We start from the raw sequence: 24,888 nt of genomic DNA on the forward strand, positions 1-24,888 counted from the left end.
CTCAGCTGGAAACACATATTTCGAACAACTTAAATTTTCTGCATCTCTGTGCATGTCCACTAATGACTGCAAAAGAGCAAGGGGTATTGATTTGGAGGATACAAATAAATTTTAGTGAGTATGTAAATTCACAAACACAAAACCTACAAATAATGAGAACTGACTGTAAATTAATACCACTCAAGATGCCCCATGCCTTTTCTTTCAAATTTGAATTTATTTTGTTTAAAGCTTCTTTATCATGTTGAGAGGTTCTATAAAATTCCTCCTAAGAAGTTTCAAAATGAAACCAAAGAGATTTTCTCTTGGTTTCCAAAAGTGGAAACATTACTTCATTATTTGTCATCTGACAGAAATAAACAGAAATTTCATAACTACTTAGGTCATAGAGGAGAATTTCTGCTAACAAAAAATTCTCTAGAAGATTTCCAAGTTGAAACTCTTCCTTTTAGAGGAGAAAAAAAGATTATGGGGGAAAATCAAGGCAATTGTGACACTGTATTTTCTCCTTATTTGTCATAATGGTAATAAAATTAATATTTATAACCAAAGATTCAGATACTGTTTAGTAAATTTAAATTTACACTTTACAGAGAGTGATGAGCACAAAATAAAACAAATCTCAGAACTCCTTTTTAAATCAAAGTACCAAATGAAGCAATGGCTAAACGGGGAAATTAACATGATCCAAGAATTTCTGTTTTCTTGGAGTTATGCAAACACAGCTATCAATTACTTTTGACCGTTTTAATACAGTAGTCAAGAAATGTTCCTTGTACCTCAGAGCTATTATATAGTTTTTTGGCTCAGGGGTAAAATATTCATGTTCAATCTGCACTGTCTGCAAATATACTCATATAGCATGGTAGTGGAGAGGTGACTCAGAAGCCTGACACTAAAGGCTATTGAATGTGGACTGGTAACCTTGAACATTCAGTGGTACTGTGGATAAATGTGTCACAACAGCTGAGAGGGAGCCATTTATCAATTTAAGCTCATATATAAGAAATTCATATTTTGGTTTGTTTATTATCATATCTTACATTTCAAACTTAGTTTTCTGTTCCTAGAGTCCTATGCTACCATAGCACCAATAGCTGGGATGGTGTAAATGGAAAGTAACATGATTTTAGAAAGATTCCAGCATTATTCAAAAATAAACAAAGCCCTTGAAAAATATTTACCTAAAAGACTGCAAAAAGCTTCTTTATTAGCCAAAGGTCCCTTTATAAAGCAAACAGCCACTATCACCTTTAAATGATCTCTATCTAACAACATTTTAGCAAAGTTACATCCAGAGTCACCATGTATATATAGTGTTTTTCCTTCCAAAAAGGCTCTTTTGGTATTAAATAGCTTATTTTTAATATTCTAAACTTTAAAATTGTTTCAATTCATGCTAACATGGTGTATTAGTCCATTCTGTGTTGCTATAATGGAATACCTGAGACTGGGTAATTTATAAAGAAAAGGTTTATTTGGCTCATGATTCTGGGACAGTTGCATCTGGCGCTGGCCTCAGGCTGCTTCTACTTGTGGCGGAAAGTCACAGGCAGAGGGCAGGTACAAGCAGATCACATGGCAAGAGTAAGCAAGGTGGGGGGGAGGTGCCAGGGTCTTTTAAACAACCAGCTCTCATGGGAACTAATGGAGGGAGAACTCATTCACTGCCCCCACCCATGCAGGGAGAGCATTAATCCATTCATGAGGGATCCGCCCCCATGACTCAACAACAACTTCCAACACTGCCACACTGGGGATCAAATTGCCACATGAGTTCTGGAAGGACAATACACCCAAACTCCATCACACAGTTTTAGGAACAGATTTTAAACCAGTACTAGGACAAGTATAAATGGTAGAGTACCATTTCATTAACATGATTTTGTGATTTATAAGATGTTGGACAGAAGATGGAAGAAACAATGTTCTAACTCACTTTTGAAAAAAATCTTTACAGTCAACTCTTGAATTCTTGTAAGATGGAACACATATATTTATCACCTCTCCTTCCAATTAAAATCACAGAAAAGGAATAAAAAATGTAGAAGCTACACCTAAAAGAAAAAACAAACACACACAGGACTGGCGCGGTCCATGCCATGGCAGGATCCTAAAGGAATCAGCTTGGGCTGCCCTCTCCGAATTGGCAAGGCCGCCAGAGGGAGAGTTGTTGGCAAGGCCACAGCTATGAGCACTTGCTGCAACCATAAGGGATCCTGCCTCGGCTTTGCGGTACTGCTTTTGCTTTCTCTTTTGATATTTTGGTTAGTGTGGCAGTTCTCTAAATCCCCAAAAGATTTTAAAAATAACACAAATGATTTTGCGGTCATTGAACTAAACATTCCCACAGAGGATCTGGGTAAATTGGATAATTCTAAATTATTCCTTTATGACAAACTGACCACACCAACATATGCCTCAAAAGCACCGCTCATGACTAAACATGAGCTGCAGCCCATAGAGGCGAAATTACTTCAAAAAAGAAATCCCCATCCTCTCCCTACCATCTAATAGACATAGATCATATGATAGTACTGTCTATCACTTTGTAACCGCAATAACCGCCACCCTGTTAATAGGGTAGATATTAACCACAGCTTGCCAACAGGAAAAGGTCACAGGTTAACTTCAGGACAATGAGAAGATGGTCCCGATCTGATAACCTGATACCAAGAATAGGAAGCATGAGTTAATCACCCTAGACGTGATGATGAAGGGAAAGAACAGGCTGACCACCAAAAAAGTTTCCTCCGTGCTTTTTGAATTATTGACTCAAGCTTGCTGATGTAATAAAAATAGTACCCAAAGCCACCCCACAGAGCTGTAAATTTAAATAAAAGGCATTGTCTCATGCTCTACTGGGCTCCAGCCCCAAAGTGCTGAAAGCCCACAGAGAGAGAACGTGCATAGTGATGCACTGAGGTCTCCGTCTGTGTTTATTTTCGCCGATCCTCCTCATCCCTTTTCGGGTACCCACCCCTTGCTGAAGCTGGACTTCAGCACAGGACCTTGAGTGGACATGAGATTTCAACATATTTCTGTAACATGAAAAGTGTGAAAAGTGGAAGCAGCAGGGAGGGGTCGGGGTGGGGTGCTGACCAGTTACCTCAGTTGGTTAGAGCAGTCTCCAAGGTTCAATCCCTGCACAGGCCAGCCATCAAAAAAAACAAAACAAAACAAAAACAAAAGAAAAAAACCGAAGGTGGAGCAATTACTGATAAAGCCATGTAGCGAGAGAAGGACGATAGTCGTGAATAGAGCAGAGACATGCAGAAGCTTATGTACCCTGCAGAACTGTCAAGAGGCTTAGGACTCCAAAACACTGCATAAAGAAGGAAGAAATTCACAGTGGAAAGAGGGGTTTAACATCACTGGATCACTGTTTCCTCACCTACACAATAACCATAAAAATATCCCCCTTTAAATGAAATAATGTGTGTATATGGAACAATAAACCACAACCTCTCCTCCCAATACATACACACATCACATGTCTAGAATGCTTAGGTATCTACCCCAACCCCTTTCCCTAGGCAAAATGAAGAAGCATTTTCTCCAAAGAAATTGAATATCCCTAGAGAAAAGACTCCCTCACACCACTATCCTCCTAATGTTTACAAGTGGCCCATGCAAATGACTGTCAAACCACACCAAAGCAAGGGCCACCAACCCTATTGAGGTGCATACATTTATAATTCACTTTTTATTACCTTAAAGATCCAATGTTTAATCATTAAAATGTGATTGAGACATCTGCACAATTACTTGGTTTATTCTTTCCTGATTTCATACAGTGATTCTTCAGTAAAAGTTAAATTAATTTTAATCTTAATTTAAACAGACACAATTATAAAATCTTATACTCTACATTTACATACTTTGGGGGGTTGCCTACAGTAGACACCTACTGAAGCTCTGCTATACACAACTATCACAAAAAGGTACATTTATCTTGCAACTTTCACCTTTCCAGTTCACTTGGGACCCTCTTAAAGGCTACCAAGAAACTCCTAGGGCAATGTTTCTTAAACATGGATTATGAATGTCCAGTGAGCTAAAAGCAAATCAAAACAAAACAAAAGCAATGGGATAGTACCAAAAAGGACACTGGAAGCTAACTTAAAGAAGGCTCCCTTTTGCCAAACCTGGGCAATATGGGCATCAAAATAAAAAGGACAATAATGAATTATAATCTATCACATAAAAAAAGAATCCATGAGTTTATACTGATGATCAATAAATACATAATAAAGGAAAAGGGAAAGCTCTTTCTTACAATAGAACGCTGACTAATAAAAATAGAATAACAGAGTTAGAAAAATCACTATTTTACAATCATTAGAGAAAAAATAATTCAGGCAAGAATTATCAACAAATGCTGAATCTGGAGTTTGATAAAGAATGGGATATTTACAGAGTCCCAAAGTATCTCTCTACAAATTACTCAGTAATTACAAAAAGAAATTAAGAAACCAGACAATACCTTAACCAAATGATGAAAATTAACATTTACAAGTAAGAGGCAAATAGACATCATGTGCATCTGGACATGATATCCTGAGAAGGACACAACGTCAAGTACACAGTATTCCAGCCCAAAAATCCATAACCTGAATCTAATCATGATGAATATCAGAAAAACCCAAATGGAGTTCGTAAAATAAATTTTTCTCCTGAAAAAATGCCAATGCCATGAAGCCAAAAGAAAAGGCTGAGGAACAGTCTTAGATTAAAGGAGACTAAAAACATAACATCTAATGTAATGCATGGACAGGATTCTGTACTGGAAAAGTTTGCCCAAGATCTCATAGCTGTCAAATGGGAGATTTAGGATTCAAAATCAGGTCTGAGTCCAAAGCTTTAATTCTTAACCAACAAACCATATGCCCAGAACCGTTAGAGCCCATGGATTACAACGGCAATCTACCATCTGTTTCTTCATCTCTGGTTCTCACCCCTTTTTACCTTTGTCCCTCCTTAGTACCTCTACTGTTGCTCCAGCTACAACTGCTCTCTCAGGCTACAGTTTTTGTGAAAAACACACAGGCTTTGATGTGAAAAAAGATCTGGATCAAACCCCAACACAGAATCTGATTAGCCTAAAATCTCTGGTCCTCATTTTTCTCAGTAAAAAAATGGATTCTTAAAATAATTCTTAAAAGTAAAATAATTCTTATCCCATGGGATTTAGAGTGGATAAAATTTAGAGAATCTAACCCATAGCAGGTAGTTTACAAAAAAGGGTAGATTTGTATTCACCACTCCCTCCTCCTTTAAATAACTTATTTTGGTTCTTCCACTTCAGAGTACACCTGATTATTCTGGATTTAATTACCCAAGTATTCATAATCCTGATCTTAAATTTCATTAATTTAGGGTCTGTGAAATTTGGAGAGACATCATTTACCTTTGCTAGGAGAAAAAAAAAAAAAAAACAACTAGTAAATACATAAATAGAAACTTTGCCTCGATTGATACACTACATATAAAAACAGAGTTTGACAAATAATATCAAGTATTTAAACATCAACTAGTGATAATATAGATACCTTTTTGGCAGTTAATCTCTATTATAATCTTTAATCACTATCAACATGTTTCTAGAAATAATAACTTCAAGAGCTCGTGGGAAGTTTCAACAAGTCAATTAATAAGAAGAAATTTCTACCATAGACCTATAAAACACCGTCACATCCCCAGTAATTTGAATTATATTTTGTGGATAGTATGTTAACTTTCTAAACCTTTGAAATCAATGTATCAATTGTTGAGATCAGTATTTTTAAGTATATTTCTCGATTACACTATAATGTTTACTCAAGCATATGTCCATTAAGATAATGATTTTGGAACTCACCTATCATATTATATTCTTACTCAATTTTATTATAAGGCTTATTAAAAGAAATAAACATTAAAAAAATATACAGGCAAGATATAGTCAGTCCTTGCTTTATATAATTCTTTGCTAACTCCTGATTAATAGTTACCATGGGACTATACAAAGCAAGGCCACAATTCCAATATGCACTAGTTTCAGTTAACATGGTACCACGCAAAATGAGGACTGCCTACTTAGTACTAAGATGAGAAATTGATTCCACACAATAGGCTACATAAATAAATACAGTGCAAATGTAATGCCTTGGACACATACTTAGTAAAATATCATTGGCTAAATGAATGGATGAATGCTAAACATTTATAAAAAACTGAATTATATGAACCTCTACTTGAACCTCACACCTTTTACAAAAACTAACTCAAAATGGACCATAGACTTGAATGTAAAACATAAAAGTATAAAACTTTTAGAAAAATACATAGAAGGAAGTCGCTGAGATCTAAGTCTAGGCAGAGTTCTTAGTCTTGACATCAAAAGCATGATCCATAAAAGTAAAAATAAATAAAGTGAACCTCATCAAAATTAAAACCTTTTGTTCTTTGAAAGCCCCTATTTGGAAGAGGAAAGAACAATCTACAGAGAAAAAATATTTGCAAACCACATATCTGACAGACTAGTATATAGAATATACCAAGAATTCTCAAACTCAGCAAAAAAACCCCCCAACAATCCGATTAAAAAATAGGCAAAAGACATGAGCAGACATTTCACCAAGATGACACACAAGTGACAGATGAGCACATGATATGATGTTCAACATCATCAGCCAAAAGGCAGGTGCGTATGGTTACAAAAAGGCAGCATTAAGGATCCTTGTGGTGATAGAACTGTTTAGTATCTTGACTGTGATGTTGGATAGGTGAACCAGCACGGAATTTCACATACACATATACACACACTGAGTAAAAATAAAACTAGGGAAACATGAATAAGACAGGTGGTTTGTACCAGTGTCAATATCCTGGTTGTGACAGTATATTACAGTTTCGCAAAATGTTACCATCCAGGGAAACTAGGTAAAGTGTACAAGGGATCTCTCTGTATTTTTCTTGCAACTGCATGTGTATCTACAATGATCTTTAAAAAAAAAAAAAAGAAGAAGAAGAAGACAGGAAATTGTACATTTAAAATGACTAAATTTTATGATATGTAAATGATACCTCAATAAAGCTGTTTCAAAAAATAGAATTAGAGAGAAACTCTAATGAATGAACTTAATGAAATTGAAACCCAAAAAACAATACAGAAGATCAATGAATCAAAAAGTTGGTTTTTTGAAAAGATAAATAAAATTGACAAACCATTAGCATGGCTAACAAAAAAAAAAAAAAAAAAAAGAGAAGATTCAAATAACAAAAATTAGAAATGAAAAAGGTGATATTACAACTGATTCATCTGAAATACAAGGAATCACTCAAGACTACTATAAACAACTATACATCAACAAATTTGAAAATCTGGAGGAAATGGATAAATTTCTGGACACACACAAGCTCCCAAAACTGAGCCATGAAGATGTAGAAAATCTGAACAGACCAATAACAATAAAGGAGATTGAAGCTGTTATCAGAAGGCTCCCAACAAAGAAAAGCCCAGGACCATATGGATTCACAGCAGAATTTTACCAAACATTCAAAGAGGAATTGACACCAATTCTTTACAACTATTCCAAAAGACTGAAACAGACGCAAATCTCCCAAACTCATTCTGTGAAGCCAACACCATCCTGATACTAAACCAGGTAAAGATACAACCAAAAAAGAAAACTACAGGCTGATATCCTTGATGAATATAGATGCAAAAATCCTCACTAAAATACTAGCAAACAGAATACAGCAACACATACGTAAAATTATTCACCACGATTAAGTGGGATTCATCCCAGGGATGCAAGGTTGGTTCGACATATGCAAATCAATAAATGTGATACACCATATTAATAAAATCAAACACAAGGACCACATGGTCATCTCTATAGATGCTGAAAAAGCATTTGATAAAATTCAACATTCATTCATGACAAAGACCCTCTATAAGTTAGGTATAGATGGAAAGTATCTCAACATAATTAAAGCCATTTATGATAAACCCACTGCCGATATCATCCTGAATGGGGAAAAATTGAAAGCGTTTCCTTTAAGAACAGGAACTAGACAAGGATGCCCACTCTCACCACTCCTATTCAGCATAGTGTTGGAAGTACTAGTCAGAGCAATTAGAGAAGAGAAGGAAATAAAGGGCATCCAGATTGGAAAAGATGAAGTCAAACTGTCCCTGTTTGCAGATTACATGATTCTATATATTGAACAGCTTAAAGCCTCTAAAAAAAAACTCTTGGAGTTGATAAATGATTTCTGCAAAGTAGCAGGATACAAAATCAACACACAAAAATCAGTAGCATTTCTATTCTCCAACAGTGAAAATGCAGAAAGGGAAATCAAGAAAGCTTGCCCATTTACAATAGCCACCCCAAAAATAAAATACTTAGGAATTGAGTTAACCAAGGAGGTGAAAAATCTCTAGAATAAGAACTACAAACCACTGCTGAGAGAAATTAGAGAGGATACAAGAAGATGGAAAGATATTCCATGCTCTTGGATTGGAAGAATCAACATAGTGAAAATGTCCATACTACCCAAAGTGATATACAAATTCAATGCAATTCCCATTAAAATTCCAATGGCATTTTTCTCAGAAATGGAAAAAACTATCCAGACATTTATATGGAATAACAAAAGACCATCCTCAGCAAAAGCAACGCTGAGCAAAAAAAATAAAGCTGGAGGCATAACACTACCTGACTTTAAACTATACTACAAAGCTATAATAACCAAAACAGTATGGTACTGGCATAAAAACAGACACACTGATCAATGGAATAGAATAGAGAATCCAGAAATCAACCCACACACCTACAGCCATCTGATCTTTGACAAAGGCACCAAGCCTATACACTGGGGAAGGGACTGCCTCTTCAGCAAGTGGTGCTGGGAGAACAGGATATCAATATGCAGGAGAATGAAACTAGACCCATACCTTTCACCATACACTAAAGTCAACTCAAAATGGATTAAAGAATTAAATATACACCCTGAAACAATAAAACTTCTTAAAGAAAACATAGGAGAAACACTTCAGGAAGTAGGACTGGAAACAGACTTCATGAATATGACCCCAAAAGCATGGGCAACCAAAGGAAAAATAAACAAATGGGATTATATCATACTAAAGAGTTTCTGCACAGCAAAAGAAACAATTAACAGAGTTAAAAGACAACCAACAGAGTAGGAGAACATATTTGCAAAATATACGTCTACAAAGGATTAATATCCAGGATATACAAGGAACTCAAACACCTTTACAAGATAAAAACAAGTAACTCAATTAAAAAATGGGCAAAAGAGCTAAATAGGCATTTCTCTAAGGAAGATATACGAATGGCCAACAGACACATGAAAAAATGCACAACATCAGTCAGCATTCGGGAAATGCAAACCAAAACCACACTGTGATACCATCTCACCCCAGTTAGGATGGCTAAAATCCAAAAGACTCTGAACGATAAATGCTGGTGAGGTTGCGGAGGAAAAGGAACTCTCATACATTGTTGGTGGGACTGCAAAATGGTGCAGCCTCTATGGAAAATGGTATGGAGGTTTCTCAAACAATTGCAGATAGATCTACCATATGACCCAGCTATCCCACTGCTGGGAATATACCCAGAGGAATGGAAATCATCAAGTCGAAGGTATACCTGTTCCCCAGTGTTCATTGCAGCACTCTTTACAATAGCCAAGAGTTGGAACCAGCCCAAATGTCCATCATCGGATGAGTGGATACGGAAAATGTGGTACATCTACACAATGGAATACTATTCAGCTATAAAAAAGAATGAAATACTGCCATTTGCAACAATATGGATGGACCTTGAGAGAATTATATTAAGTGAAACGAGTCAGGCACAGAAAGAGAAATACCACATGTTCTCACTTATTGGTGAGAGGTAAAAATGAATAAATAAATTCACACACACACACACACACAGAACCGGGGGGGGGGGGAAGAAGACATAAAAACCACAATTCCTTGAAGTTGATATGACAAGCGAACAGAAAGGACATTTTTGGGAGGGAGGGGGGAGGTAGGAGGGAGGGAGGTTTTGGTGAGGGGCCACAATAATCACCCACATTGTATATCGACAAAATTAAAAAAAATAAAAACAAAAAACAAACATACAAAAAAAGAATTAGAGAGACTCTAATGAATGTTCTAAAGATGGTGACCGAGGACACAGCAAGTAAAGTATCATGTGACAAATAACAACTATTTCAGATTTTACGAAATCAAATTATTAAAAATCTACAACTGATGAATCACCTGACTTCATGGAATTTACTATATAGATCAAAAGAAGACACAACCAAAGAATGTAAATTGTTTGCAACACAAATCCTATAAGAATGTTTTGATTATTTACATAGGATGTATCAATAATTGGGTTAAAGTATAAATGCAAAAAGGATTGATATTTGTGTGCATCTTACTTGGTCTAATAAAAAAGAGAATGTAAATGCAAAATACATTACTTGAAAAATTGGTATAAATACTCATTAAAAAACTGAAGTACATAAACTAATGTGAATTGACCCGGATTGCTTCAACTATCTTATTTCTAATATATGCAGAAATAATAATTTTATTTATTCAAATATTTTAAAAATCAGACTAAGTTTTGTTTAAATCTCTGAAATTCTTGTATATCCTTGTTTCTATTAAAAAAACAAAATCAATATTAATAGTAATACTTTTATTACACATTAACCAAATACTTATTTGGAAGAGCCAGTTAAAAAAAATCTGAATGTAAGTATTTATGTCTTTTTGGTTTATTAAAATTAATTTCTGGTTTATTATACAGAAATTAGAGAATATGAGCTACATAAAGTCTGCTTTAGGGCAACGTATACAGGTTTTCTTGACCCTGGTACTATGAAGGTTAAATTTAAAGGTGGAACTCCAATTACGCCCTAACTTTGCTGTGTGACTTCAGGTATTTCAAAGTTCTGAGCTTCTGTATCCCATAAAATGGGAGGAAATCTCTTCTATGTATTTTACAGGGTTTCTATGAGCCTTAAGTAAAATAACATATATAAAAGCATCTTTTAATTGGTAAAGCAGTATGTAGTTCCTGCATCAATTTCTTTCTTTTTATAATACAAAAATATAAGAAACAACTGTCCTGACATGATTTTGGATGCAGTTTTTTCATTTAAAAAAAAAAAAAAAGTACTGTTTTAAACAAATCTGTTGTAACATGCCATAAAGAAACTTTCACTAAGCACTACAAACCAAAATATTAATTACCAACAACTATACCAGTTACAAATTTGTTAAAATTTATAAAAATAATAAGTTTTCTATACTCTTTACTTCCAGTATATAGCTACCTTTCTAAAAGAGATGGTATTGTTGGCTGACTGTATCTGTAATGTTTTGCTCTCTTTTCAAAAGAGTAGAGTATTTCTACAAAAGAATAAGATAGAGAGAAATTATTATACACCAAATGAAGTACTGTTTATATAAGAAAAAGGTAACTGTAATAATGCTTTTAGTAACTTCATGACACTGAGCATTCAAATGGCACATTCTGTGAAAACAATTATGTGAGAAGTATGGTTTATATACCATTTAGGTATATAAAACCTATACAGTGGGCGATAAGAAGTACAGAAAGAAGTCTGGAGGTCTCAGAAAAGCATTCTGCTTTAAATACTTTTGTTTGAAGCAAACCAATTCCAAAAGCTCTTCCTGAGCAAACAGTGTTAAATCATTGGTATATGATGATTGACATATGAGTAGTCTCATTTAAATGCTCATTATAAATGGTTACTTTTCTTCAATATTTCTTAGGCATCTAAATAGTGGAATTTATAAATAAATATCCAATCTCAGATAAAGGTCTAAAATGTGTACTAAGAGAGTTATCTCTAAAATACAAATTCTACTAAGACATAAAGATAAGGAAATTCACTTATATTTTAAAAAAATTTTTCAATGTTTTTAAGTAGAAAGTAACAACTGGATTTTAGGGTATTTTACGTTTTAAAAATCTTTAAGTGTGATATCCTGTGATATTATTCAATGGCATAAAAACGTTGGGGAGTCTGTGAAAAAATATTTTCTACAACACATTTAGAATCAAGTCAGCAGCCCAGTATTTATTTCTCTGCTTCTAAAATAACAGACCACCAAAGTAGTTTAGAACAGACTAGGTAGAGAAATAAAAAATAAAAAAAAAAAGAAAGAAAGAAAGAAAAGAAAAGAAAAAACCTGATAACCAATCAAACCCCTAAATTTTAAAGGAAACAACTGTAGAGATATGAAGGAAGGAAAGTCCACAAGGAGGTCTTTCTAAAAAGCAAAGGGAAATAGCTAAGTACTAAGAGGTCACAAGGTACATTAAACACATAAAAAAGCCCCCACTCATTAAATTTAAAGATCTGGTCCTGCAAGAGCAGTTTTTCTTACTAAATGGCATACCATTTGTAGGTTTTTGGGTTTTTTTTAATTCAAAACGATTTACAATATTACTTTGTTTTCCAAAGATTTTTCCTGTTCTTTAATTTCATTCTATAATAAGTGTTATCAAAATGGCACCTAAACAAATGTAACAACAACAACAAAAAAAAAAGACGTGTTTTTTAAATACAACCAAAAATTTGAGAATTTTAGGTTTATATAATTTCCTTGGTTTGTTTTGCAAGAAGTGTTCCATTGCTTGTTTTAACTCTTAAATGAAATAAATGTATCAAAATTCTCATCAATATTATTTTTAATTATATGACTCTTACTTAACTGCAGTACTATTTACTCAGCACGACTGCAATCAGCAGCAGCCATGGCAGAATATCCCAACCCATCTCCTCAGCGTACACCAACCACACTCCCATACCCATTAACCACAATGGCCATTCCATGACTGTTGGGGATTTAAACAAAATAAAAATTGTAATTCTCACTGAATTGCTTTTATCTAAATAAAACAAGGTATTAAAATAAATATTTAGCACAGCCTGATATAGGAGGAAAGTCAGAAATTAGATTAGAAAACATTTAATAGTGAAAACAGACTGACAGAAAATGACAGAAAACATGGATTTGATTTGGCTTCCTCTTTAGCTAGTTGTGAGCATTGGGCAAGTCGCTTAAATTCTGAAGTCTCATTTTCCTCACCTGTAAAATAAGGGTTTTGAACTTGATGATCCCCAAGATCTCCTAACTTAGATATAAAATACTATGGTGCAAAGAGCAATTAGGCAAACAAAAGAAATAAATGGCATCCACATTTGAAAGAAAGAAGTAAAATTACCTCTATTTCCAGTTATAATCTTATATGTAGAAAACCCTAAGATTCCACACACAAAAAGTTAGTACTAATAAATGAATTCAGCAAAGTAGTAGGATACAAATCTAACACATAAAAATCAGTCATATTTCTAAATACTAACAATGAAGAATCTAAAAAGGAAATTAAGAAAACAATTCCATTTTGTCTGGCTAGGCTAAGGCCTGGAATCCTCACAGCGCCAATTATGGAGCCAATAATTCTGTTCGTGATGCCATTTGTAAAGCTAGGTGACCATGCTAGTTGTTGCGGCTCTTTTACCTGCCAGTAATCCTGCACCAACTGGACCAAAGGTTGAGCTAGGGCTGGGTCTGGAGCTCCCAGACCCCTCAAGCCCATTCACAGATTGGGTCACAAACCCTCCACACACCAGACCCCTTCATGCAGGTCTATAAGCTAGGCAACTGGCTGCATGGTCCTTGGAAGCGGAAGGTCTAGAAAAACATGGCCACGCAGGGCAGGCACCCGAGGCAGTCAAAACACCAGCCAAAGTGGTGCCGCTGTGCAGGCGCACTCACTCTACCCACACACGTTTACCGAACAACCCTGAACCAGCTTTGAGGTAAGGAGAGCCTGACCAAATTGTTCTATTTTCCCAACACATTTACAACAGCATCAAAAAGAATACTTAGTTATTAACTTAACCAAGAAGATGAAAGACTTCTACGACGAAAGCTACAAAAACACTGCTGAAAGAAATGACATACACAAATAAAGCACATTCCATATGACACCACAAAAACACTGCTGAAAGAAATAAAAGATGTAAATAAATAAAGCACATCCCATGTTTATGGATAGGAAGACTTAATATGGTTAAGAAGTCAATACTACCCAAAATGATCTATAGATTCAGTGCAATCACTATCAAAATCTCAATGACGTTTTTTGCAGAAATAGAAAAACCCATCCTAAAATTCATATGGAATCTCAAGAGACTCCCAATAGCCAAAACAATCATAAAAAAGAAGAACAAAGTTGGCGGACTCACACTTCCTAATTTCAAAACTTATTACAAAGCTACAGTAAAAAAAAAAGTGTGGTACTGACATAAAGACAGACATATAGACCAATGAAATAGAATAGAGAGCCCAGAAATAAATTCTTCCATACATGGTCAAAATATTTTTGACAAGAATGTCAAGACCACTCAATGGCAGAGAGTATAGTCTTTTCAATTAATGGTGCTGGAAAAACTGAATATCCACATACAAAAGAATGAGGTTGGATCCTTACCCAACACCATATATGAAAATTAACTTGAAATGGATCAAAGACTTAAATGTAAGACCTAAAGTTATAAAACTCTTAGAAGAAAAAATAGGGCAAAAGCCTCACAACCATTGGACTTGGCAATGATTTCCTGCATATGACACCAAAGGCCCAGGCAACAAAAGAAAAAACAGACCAACTGAATGTCATGAAAATTAAAAAGCTTTGTGCATCAAAAGACAATAGTAAAGAGGCAATCCACAGAATGGGAGATAATATTTGCAAATCATATATCTAATAAGAGATTAATATCCAGAATATATACAGAACTCCTAAAACTCAACAACAACAAAAAAACAACTTGATTCAAAAATGGCCAAAGTACTTGAATAGACATTTCTCAAACGAAAGTATATAAATGTCCAATAAGCACATGAAAATATGGTCAACATCACTAATCATTAGGGAAATGCAAATCAAAACTACAATGAGAGCTGGCCAGTTAGCTCAGTTGGTTAGAGTGCCACCTTGTAACACCAAAGTCAAGGGCTCTGATCCCCTACCAGCCAGCCACTCAAAACAAACAAAATGAAACTACAATGAGATACCATCTCACACCCATTAGGATGGCTACTGTCAAAAAACAGAACATAGCAAGTGTTGACAAGGATGCAGAGAAATGGGAGCCCGTGTGTACTGTTGGTGGGGAATGTAAAATGGTACAGCCACTGTGGAAACAGTATGGAGGTTCCTCAAAAAATTAAAAATAGAATTACCATGTGATCTACAATCCTACTTCTGGTTATATACACAAAAGAATTGAAAGCAAGGTGTGGAAGAGATATTTGTACTCCCCATGCTCATAACAGCATTACCACAACAGCTAAAATATGGAAACAACCCAAGGGTCTGTGAATGAATAAATAAATGGATAAGCAAAATGTGATACATACATACAAGAGAATGTCATGCAGCCTTAAAAAGGAAGGGAATTCTGACATATGCTACAGCACAGATGAACCTTGAGGACATTATGATAAGTGAAAGAGTCAGTCACGAAAAGACAATGTAAGATTCTACTTTATATGAGTTACTTAGAATAGTAAAAATCACACAGACAGAAAGTAGAATGGTGATTGCCAAGGGCTGGGGATGGGGATGAGGATGGCGAATTATTGCTTAATGGGTACAGAGTTTCAGTTTTATGAGATGAAAAGAGTTATAGAGATGAATGGTGATGATAGTGTGTAGAGCAGGAATCTCAGATCCTTCTGCCCCTTCCTGTGCAGGCCATGAGTCATGTAATTGAAAGAAGACTCTGGCAGCTTTATGCAAGGTAGACATATTTTATTCTTCAGATATGAGCTTCACCAACATGCTTTATTCTCAGACATGAGCTCTGGCTCTATTCCACTGACCCTCCATGCTCTGCCAACCAGCAGTTCAGAGCAGTTTTATACTCTCCATACACAATAGCGACCACAAGCTAAGCATCACATAATTACAACAATTGTGCTGAAACAGTAAATGGGCACACAGGCACAGTTACACTACTTTCGTAACTTGTTTCTAGTGAATGTGCTGTATCTTACCTATTTGTAACAGATGTGAGGCAAGTAAGCCTGACTAAACTTTTTCTACTTTCCTTACATAGTGGCACAACAATGTGAATGTTTTTAATACCACTAAACTATACACTTAAAAATGGTTAAGATGATAAATTTTATGTTATGTGTATTTCACCACATTTAAAAAATTGAAAAAATAATTCTATGATTCTATAAAACTAAAACGAGGGGAGAAAACCCTAAAAAAAAAGAAAGATGAAGAGGTGATGGAGATGGAGATGATTTGGTGTGTGTGTGTTTAGCATCTGTCCTTCCCATCTCTTTTTCCCCCATGTTCATGACTTCCACAAATCTCTACTCTAAATGAGCAGATAGGGGTTCTCCAAGCTTGGCTTACTCACTAAAATCTGGTACCTTCATTCAAATAGCTTATCAAATACTATGTAATCTATTCCTGAAGAATATACAAACTGCTGATCGCAGAACTCCCTAAACCTACTGACTAAACTTGAAATCACAAATATCTTTTTCTACCTCTATATCACTAAAATACTTGCCCCAAATATGATATAAACCTACTCAAGTCAGCAAGGAGGTTTTAGTTTACTTTAGAATCTATGTCAAGAAATTTGTCAGAAAAACAAAACTCTGAAAGACAAAACAAGAAAAAGCAGGGAACATAAATTTCTTGAAACAGCTGTCTTTCATTAAAATTGTTTTAAAATATTAAGTAAAAATAATTCAATGAAAAAGCAACTTGAGTTAGATATGTATTTCTTTGACTTCAGCATTAATGATTTTGATACATTACCACAGGCCAGCTAAAGGAATATCCTCAGTTCCTAAATTTGAATTAAGATGTTGAAAAAAATTAGATAGTTGTACATTAGCAGTTGGTAAAATAATGGACTATAAAGTCATCTGAATGACTAATTTCAATGCACGGTGATCAAAGAAAAGATCAATCTCTTGGTAATTCAATGTTTTCATATTGTGAAATGAGAAGAATATCTTTTAACCTAGAAAAAGCATAGCAAACACAAAAATTCCCCATTAAACTTATCATATATAATAAACTATGATAAATGTTTTGGCTCATCTAGAAGTTATGACCGTAAAATATTTTGTGGATGGAAGTATTTCAACTGTGTTATTTTCTCAAGCATTTGTTTAAAATTTTGCAGATATCCTAAGGGCCCAAAATTGTATTAAAGTGGCTGTAACCTCCTATAAATTAAGTATGTTAACCTCATAGAGAGCCCTGATTTGTTTTTTTTTTAACTTCCAACTTTTGGCAGCTGTCCAGTATGGGGATGTGAGCCCTGATTTAAAAAGCCAAACAAAATTTCATAAGTGCCACATTCAGGTTGGTGTTAAGCACCTGAGGTATGAGAGAAACTCAAATAATATTTTACTAACAAACAAGTATTTAAAACATCTTTCAAACCTGGAAGAAGCATAGTCATTTTTATATTGGGTCACAGCCAAAACAGTGGCACAACAAACGCAGAAGCCAGTATCTTTTATTTCTGGTAAGCTTATATAGCTTACTGACAAAAGCTGTGCTGCTGATGTGCAGTCAGGTAATGCAGAAAGGTGTACCTGCCATCTAATATCGCTTAAAAGAAACATCCAAAATACATTTCTATTCTAAGACACACCTCTCCCAACCCCATTTTATCACACCTACTTAAAGGCTGCCACTGACCTGCATTCTATCTGTACTCATCTCTAGCCCTTTCCTAGCTTCTTTCCTCCTGAAAACCAATCTTTGCTCCTATTTATTTTAAATCAATTTCAACCACATAAAATGGCAATGGGTAAGAAACACACAATCTCCAGTTGTGATATGCTCTGCTCATGTAGACCTTGAAAACACATATATTCCTTTTACACACATCATCCCTCAGGTCAATTTTCCCAAGAAAAATAAGAAATAAGCCTTTCTTCAGATTAGTAGGAGGAAAAGGACCAAAAAACCCCCCAAAACCCAAAAAACCCTTTTCCAAGTGAGATAATGCTAGTACAAGTTTATTTCTTTACAATCTGTCATTTTTCATTGTCTGACTGAATTTCTCTTGGACACATTTTTTGCTCAGTTATTCCTACCTATTATCTCCTAAAAATTAGCAGCCAGGGTATCTGTTCGGCAGGCTCTGAGATGGCCCCCAGTGATCCCTCCCTCCTGGGATTCACGTTATTGTGTAATCTTTCTCTTCTTGATTTTGGGTTGGACTCAACAACTCATTTCTAACAAATACAATATGGCAGTAGTGATGGGATAACCCTTCTAAAATTAGGTTATAAAAGACTGTGGCTTCCGTCTTGGCTACTCTTTCTCGGATTGCTCACCCTAGGGGGAGCAAGCTGCCATATTTTGAGGTGGCCCTACGGAAAAAAGAAACCATGTGGTGGGGAATCTATGCCTGCCATCAACCATGTGACCTCACTTGGCAGTATAACCTTCCCCACCTCAGTGGAGCCTTCAGGTGAGATCAGTCCCAAACTACATATTGACTGCAATCTCAACAAAGAACCTGAGCCTGAGGCACTCTGTTAAAGATGCACCCTAATTACTAACCTACAAAAGCTGAGCTAATAAATATTTGTTGTTTTAAGCTGGGTTAAATTTGGGGGTAATTTGTTAAACAGCAATAGATAAATAATGAAATATCTAATCAGGCTAATTATCAGGTTAACTAGATGAAAGTTTCTGACTCAATCTGAAAAAGATAATACAATTTATGTATTCTTTATTCTGAGACCTACTGTATTTTGTAAATTATTTACAAAATGTGGGTGGGAGGTAGGGAGAATGCTTATCTCAGAAATATATTTATCAAACTCCAAACATTAAAAGAAAGGGAAGGAAAGCTGAAATAGAAAACAAATTGGTTTGGCTTTGCAGTAATAAAGATCATGGTATATTGATGTCGGGAGAAATACTTACCATCCTTGAAAATAAAATATACTTGTAAAACAAGTATAATCAATTATTAAGTTAGTAAATACCTACTGAACCTAAAAATAAAACTAAAAAAGAAATCAAATTACTGAGGAATGGGATTCATTTATGTAATTTTGGTCATTAAATAATATTCACTGAGCACCAATTAGGGAACAGATTAGATCCCAGTCACAGAAAAACAAACGAGAAAGCAAATTGAGAGCTTCCCAAATTTGATAACCAAAGTTTGACTGCTGTAGCAACCGGCAATTCATCGTAACCCTAACTGTATATGTTTGCATTCACATTACTTAAAAAGTAGTTAAGAACCCCAAACTATGCCTAGGCACTAAAATAACATTCAATCTGAAATGCAGCACTTGGGCTTGAAGAAAGTAACCCCTGCTGTTTCTCGGCTTTATTTCAGAATGACGCTGGGTTAATACCTGGGGTCCCAAAGCTACCTATATCCCAATGGCCTAGAAACAGAAGGAACACACCCATTCCCGCCTCTCGACACCGACTCCTCACTTTAATTGGCCATCACGGTTATCACTCAAGATGCTTTGCACTGTCATTGGCTCCAAACTATTGCTGGTCGGCCAGTTTCTGCCAACGAGCAAGCACCAGCTGTCTTTATTTCCGAGAAGAAAAGTGAGGGTGTACAGGGAGGCAAGAGGCCGGAAATATCTAGGCTGACGTTTGTACCTGAGCGACCTGTGACCTCCACCGCCGCCGCGACGAATCGGCCTCTGGGCGGGGGCTTCTAGCCAAAAAGAAAATAGTTCAGCCGGGAACGGGTGCCCAGGCCATGAAGAAGCCGGTTCAAACTTTACTTGTTCACGCTGGTGGAAGTGACGGCGGTGGGAGGACCAGAAACAGTACCAGACCCCTCCGAACGCAGAGCACCGCGAGCTGCAGGAGCCAGAGCTGCCGACCGTTTGCGTTTTGACGTTTCCTATTGTTGCCGGAAGTGACGTTCGGATTCTGATCCTTCAAGAAAAAGCATTTTTATCCTCGTTGTTTACGATTCGCTATACATTCCTTGTTTCTCACATCACAGCCCGAGCCACTCTGACCATCAGAATTATTCAAACTTATCACCTGCGACTTAGAATCGGACTGGCCATCAAAGAGGCTCTCGGTAGAGTCAGAGTCCTCAAGGGTCTTGACGAACGCGCTGTGGAATCTGAAGCGAGGAATCCCGGAGCGCTGAGGAGCCCGCAGCTTTGAAGGTCTTGCCGCGGTGCGTGGCGGGCTTGGACCCGCCGTTCCAAATACAAACGGTCGGCGCGAGAGGTGCCCCTGGGCGTAGGCGCCGGGCTGCAGGGACTCGTTCGTTGCTGGAGGCTGAGCTCCGGAGACTCTCTGGAGTCTCTTCTCCTGTCCCTGTTGTGCTGGGCACGAGGCCTTCGGAAACTGCTTCTTTGCCCGGGGAGCCGGGGAGGCTGCGCCCCCCCTAGGGCAGAGATCGCCTTTCTCCGCTGCCCGTACCGAGGCCCCGAGTGTGGGCGAACGACCAGGTCTGCCTTTTTTATCGTTTTAAATCAGGTGGCGGAAGGGGAGACCTAGCTGTGCCTTGCCTATGTAGTCAGCTGGGTACACGTTCTTGGTGACAAAGAAGTAGGAAGAATTGTGGCAGCTTATTTTCTCAGAACTAGGTCGTGACTTAGGGTTGGGAAGTTACAGACGGCCTGATTCCTTTTGGGTTCTCTGAGGTGAAGATCCATTCGGATCCTCCGAAATACTGACTGGAAGAAAGGAGGAAAGCAGGTCGTGTTTTCCTTGCTTCCATTTCTCTGGTGTTTCAAATATTTCTCCACCTTCCTTGAGGCCTAAAGATTTTTCCTTCACTATTAAAAAAAAAAAAATCTCGACATTCTTATTTTTGTATTCTGGAATTATGGCTATCGTAAACTATTTTTCCAGAATTAACTGCAAACCTTTTAACAGCTCAATGTGTGAACACATCAGTTCCTCTGAGCTCTGTACTTGTCCTTTACTCCCTTTTCCCTCAATTTTCTCAATTCTTTGCGTCTCTCAGACCTTTCTCCCGATATCTTAGAGCAGTATTTCCCTAATATCTTTTGAGAAGTTTCATAAACTTAATTTTCCTTATCATTACGCCTCTGTTTTTGATACACAATTTAGATAACATCAAATATTATGAGCTGTTACAGACTCTTAGCCGTTGATCATAATTGTTAGTTTTTATTCTGAACCAAAATCACTTTGAGTCCAGTGACATTCCATCGAGAGATATACTTGTAATGACCTCTAACACCAGTGAGATCAAGCCAGGTTAAAAGTCTTAAACTGCTACAGTATACCGTTTTCACGACCCGTCCCGTAAGTTCAGTTGGGCAGATCTGACTTGTCGACAGAACTCTGGAGGAAGCTAGGAAGCTGTATTGAGCCTTTCTTTAATGATTGAATCTCTACTACAAGCTGAGTAGTATCTTCTTTCTTCTTTTAATTTCTTTTGATAAGGGTGATAAGGTGAAAGTGTTAATTTTTTTTAAAGTACAAGTTATTTTTCATCTCTGAAAGTACTGTGTTAAAATGTGCCTGAGTAGTAGATTGGCTTCTTTTAATATCTTAGTGTTTTTCAGTTTTATAATAGACCTCGTAAAGCCTTTCTTGAAAATGTAGAGCAGGAGCTGTAATATTTTTCTGAAATACATTTTTATCCCTTTATTTTTTCTATCCTGTCTTATCACTTATTTTCTTCACCTACCAATCGAAGTTGTGCTTGTATCTTATTCTTCTTCAAAATATTTATTCTGCTGGTACTGAAGAGAGTATGTTCCACGGACATACTTTGTTATCAGAAATTCCATTACCAGAGGTAGAAATAATGTAAGAGACATTAAAATGTGTTCCAGACATTAGAAAAAGGAAAGATGGAAAGATACCATAAATGTTACATAAGACAAAACTACGTATACTGGGAAGATGGAATATACATCTGGAAAGATAAAGGAAGTCTGTGGGAAGAGATGCAATTTACATTGAAGTTATGGAATGTCTTATGCAAAGAAGGCACTCTTAGAAGAATTGTGTTAAGATAGGTGGGTCTGGAACCTAAAGCAAGCTCAGACCTGTAATACTGGCCAATAGCAAAACCCAAGAGTAGGGTTTTGCATTTACAGCCAGATTAGTTCCCACGTCACCTTTTCCAGGAAAGTAAAGGCTGGTCTTGGGAAATCTCTCTTCTTCCATGTGTCCATCTATCCCCAGTCATACTAAAACATGTTAAATAAGGCATTAAATGACCTGCTTGGCCATTATTTTGTATAATTGTGACTTCAGGATCACTTCTTTTTCTAGTTATTTCCCATTTGACAGTGTCTGAAATTCCCTCTAAAAATGTAAATGTTTATTTGAAGTAATTGACTAAAAAATGCTCATGCAAAAGTGTATAAAAGTGTGTTCAATAACCTGTTCTTTACCATGTTGATATAGGATAGCAGATAAGGAAAAGGAAGGCAGTGTTCCTAAAAAGAGGGAGCAGTTGCTCTATCATGGAAAACTGGCTACAGAAATGGGTAGGCAGAGGCTTAAAGTAGAAAGTTTAGTTAATGTAGGATTTTGCAAATTGCTAGCCTTACAGCCTTATTACCTCTTGTTATATACCAGATACAGGGATGGGGTGTGAAGAGATGATTTGTTTCCTGGGCAGCTGCTGGAATGTGAACTAGGGGGAAAAGATCACACTAACTCTACCTCACCTGATTTATGAATTGTTTTGTTTTGTTTTTAATGTCAGTGACTTCATTTTAAAGGCGTATCATTCTCAGAGCATTTATTACTCAAGGTATTGTTATATATTATTTTCCTTCTATGAAGTGTTCATGGACAGTTGCAATAGATATTTTAAAGTATGTTGTTGAGTTTTGCCTTACTCATTGAGTAGACTTATACAAGGGTACTTCAAAAAGTTCATGAAAAAATACAGTCAGAAGATAATACAAATCTTTCATGAACTTTTTGAAATACCCTAGTAGTTCAGAGGCCTTTTATCTCCTTCAAGCAGAAGGTTCTAAATCATTTATTTAACCATTTATTTATTTTATGAACTTCCTTTGGGAATAAGCCCCTTTGAGAATCTAATGAAAGCCCTACTCCAATAACGTGAGTCATTTAGAAATAAATTCCATAGTATCATTTTTGGAGGGTTTAAAAAAATGGACCATTTTATTTAAAATCTCAACGATAGCACATGGCTTTTGGTTCCTGTATATATGTATTTCTGTTATGTACATTCTTCAGAGTCATATTCCTGTTTCATAGGCTCTATGTATGTCAGCGTTAGTAGCTGTCACCAATAAGTTTTCCAAAGTAATTGTAGCAATTTACCCTTTCACAGCACTGTGTGAGAGTTTCACATGCTCTACAGCCTCACATACTGGCTTTACTCTGTGCTTTCCTAATAATCAATGAGATTAAGTATGTTTTCACATGTTAACTCTTTTGTAGTTCCTGTTCAGGTCTCTTACCCATTTTTCTATTTAGTGTCTTTCTTTTTATTGCTTTATAGGAAGTTCTTTACATATTCTAGATATGAATGTTTTTATTGGTTATATTTATGGCCAAGCATCATCTTTTGTTCAATGGCTTTTCACTATGTTAAGGCTGTCTTTTGATGAACAGAAGTTACTGATTTTCACGTAGTTCATTTTATCAGCCATTAGATAAGAAATCTTTTTCTATCTGAAGATCGTGAAAACATTCTCCTCTGTGATCTCCACAAAGCCTGGTTGTTTCACCTTTCACATTCAGATTTTCAGTAAACCTGGAATTAGTATTCTGAAGGGTGTGATGTAGAGATCAATATTTATTTATTACATATGAATATTCAGTTGACATAATATCTTTCATTGAAAAAGACCATCCTTTCTCCACTGTTACTCAGCATCACCTTTGTCATAAATCTATTGTCAGTGAATGCTTGATCTATGTTTCTAGACTGTGTTGTGTTCCGTTGTTCTGTTTGCACATGTTTTCACCAACTTCCAAATTTAATTTCATAGAGTCTTGATATCCAGGGGTTTAAGTCCTCCAATGTTGATCTTTACGATTATGTTAGTTACCCTTATCTTTTTGATTTTTAAATAAATTTTAGAATCATCTAGCTACCTTGAAGCTGGTAAGAAAAAAATTTTAGAATCAGCTCGTCAATTTTCACACAAAAAATACTGCAGGGATTTTTTTTTTTTTTTTTTGGTGGTGGAAGGGGATGCATTGAATCTATGGCTCAATCTCTTGAGCCTTTCAATCCTTGATCAAAGTATATAGCACTTCTTTAGGTCTTATTTAACATATCTCAATGAGGTTTTGAAGTTTTCTGTTTTGAGGCCTTACACATCTTTTCTAGATTTACTCATATGTTAATGATATTTATTGATGTTGTAGTGAGTTATTTATACATGTACATATGTATATGTATTTAAGCATATTTTCTAATTATTTGGGGAATGCAGAGAAATGCAATTGATTTTTGTAATTGGCCTTTTATTTAGCAACTTTGCTAAATTTACTTATTTCTTTTGTTTTTTGGACCTTTTCATATATAATTATACATTATAATTTCATACTCATACTATAATTACATTTTTTTCCTTCCATTTTAGTGTTTGTTCCTTTTATTTCTTTTTCTTGTATTTTGTACTGTCTACAACCTCCAGTACAATGTTGAAAAGAAATGACTGTAGTAGATATGCTTGTCTCATTCCCCATCTCAGAAGAAAGCTTTCAGTACTTCACCATTAACTATGATGTTTGCAGTGGATTTTTTTAGATACCCTTTCTCAAATGCAGGTAATTCCCTTCTCTCTCTAATGTCCTA

At 35.9% G+C, this 24,888-nt stretch overlaps 2 protein-coding genes across 3 annotated transcripts in view; one reads left to right on the forward strand and one right to left on the reverse strand.

Moving 5' to 3' along the window:
- Positions 1-20,074, reverse strand: part of FBXO8 (F-box protein 8) — a 58,237-nt gene extending 38,163 nt beyond the window's left edge. Inside the window, exon 1 of the mRNA XM_063077016.1 lies at positions 19,749-20,074. The gene's annotated coding sequence lies outside the window, so the exon portion shown is untranslated. The remainder of the gene's footprint in view (positions 1-19,748) is intronic.
- Positions 20,075-20,085: 11 nt separating this feature from the next.
- The window catches only part of CEP44 (centrosomal protein 44), a 30,560-nt gene continuing 25,757 nt past the window's right edge, over positions 20,086-24,888 (forward strand). For both annotated transcript variants that reach the window (XM_063077015.1, XM_063077014.1), the window contains exon 1: positions 20,086-20,563. The gene's annotated coding sequence lies outside the window, so the exon portion shown is untranslated. The remainder of the gene's footprint in view (positions 20,564-24,888) is intronic.

This window comes from Cynocephalus volans, chromosome 13 (assembly GCF_027409185.1).
Source record: "Cynocephalus volans isolate mCynVol1 chromosome 13, mCynVol1.pri, whole genome shotgun sequence".
Taxonomy (NCBI): Eukaryota; Metazoa; Chordata; class Mammalia; order Dermoptera; family Cynocephalidae; genus Cynocephalus; species Cynocephalus volans.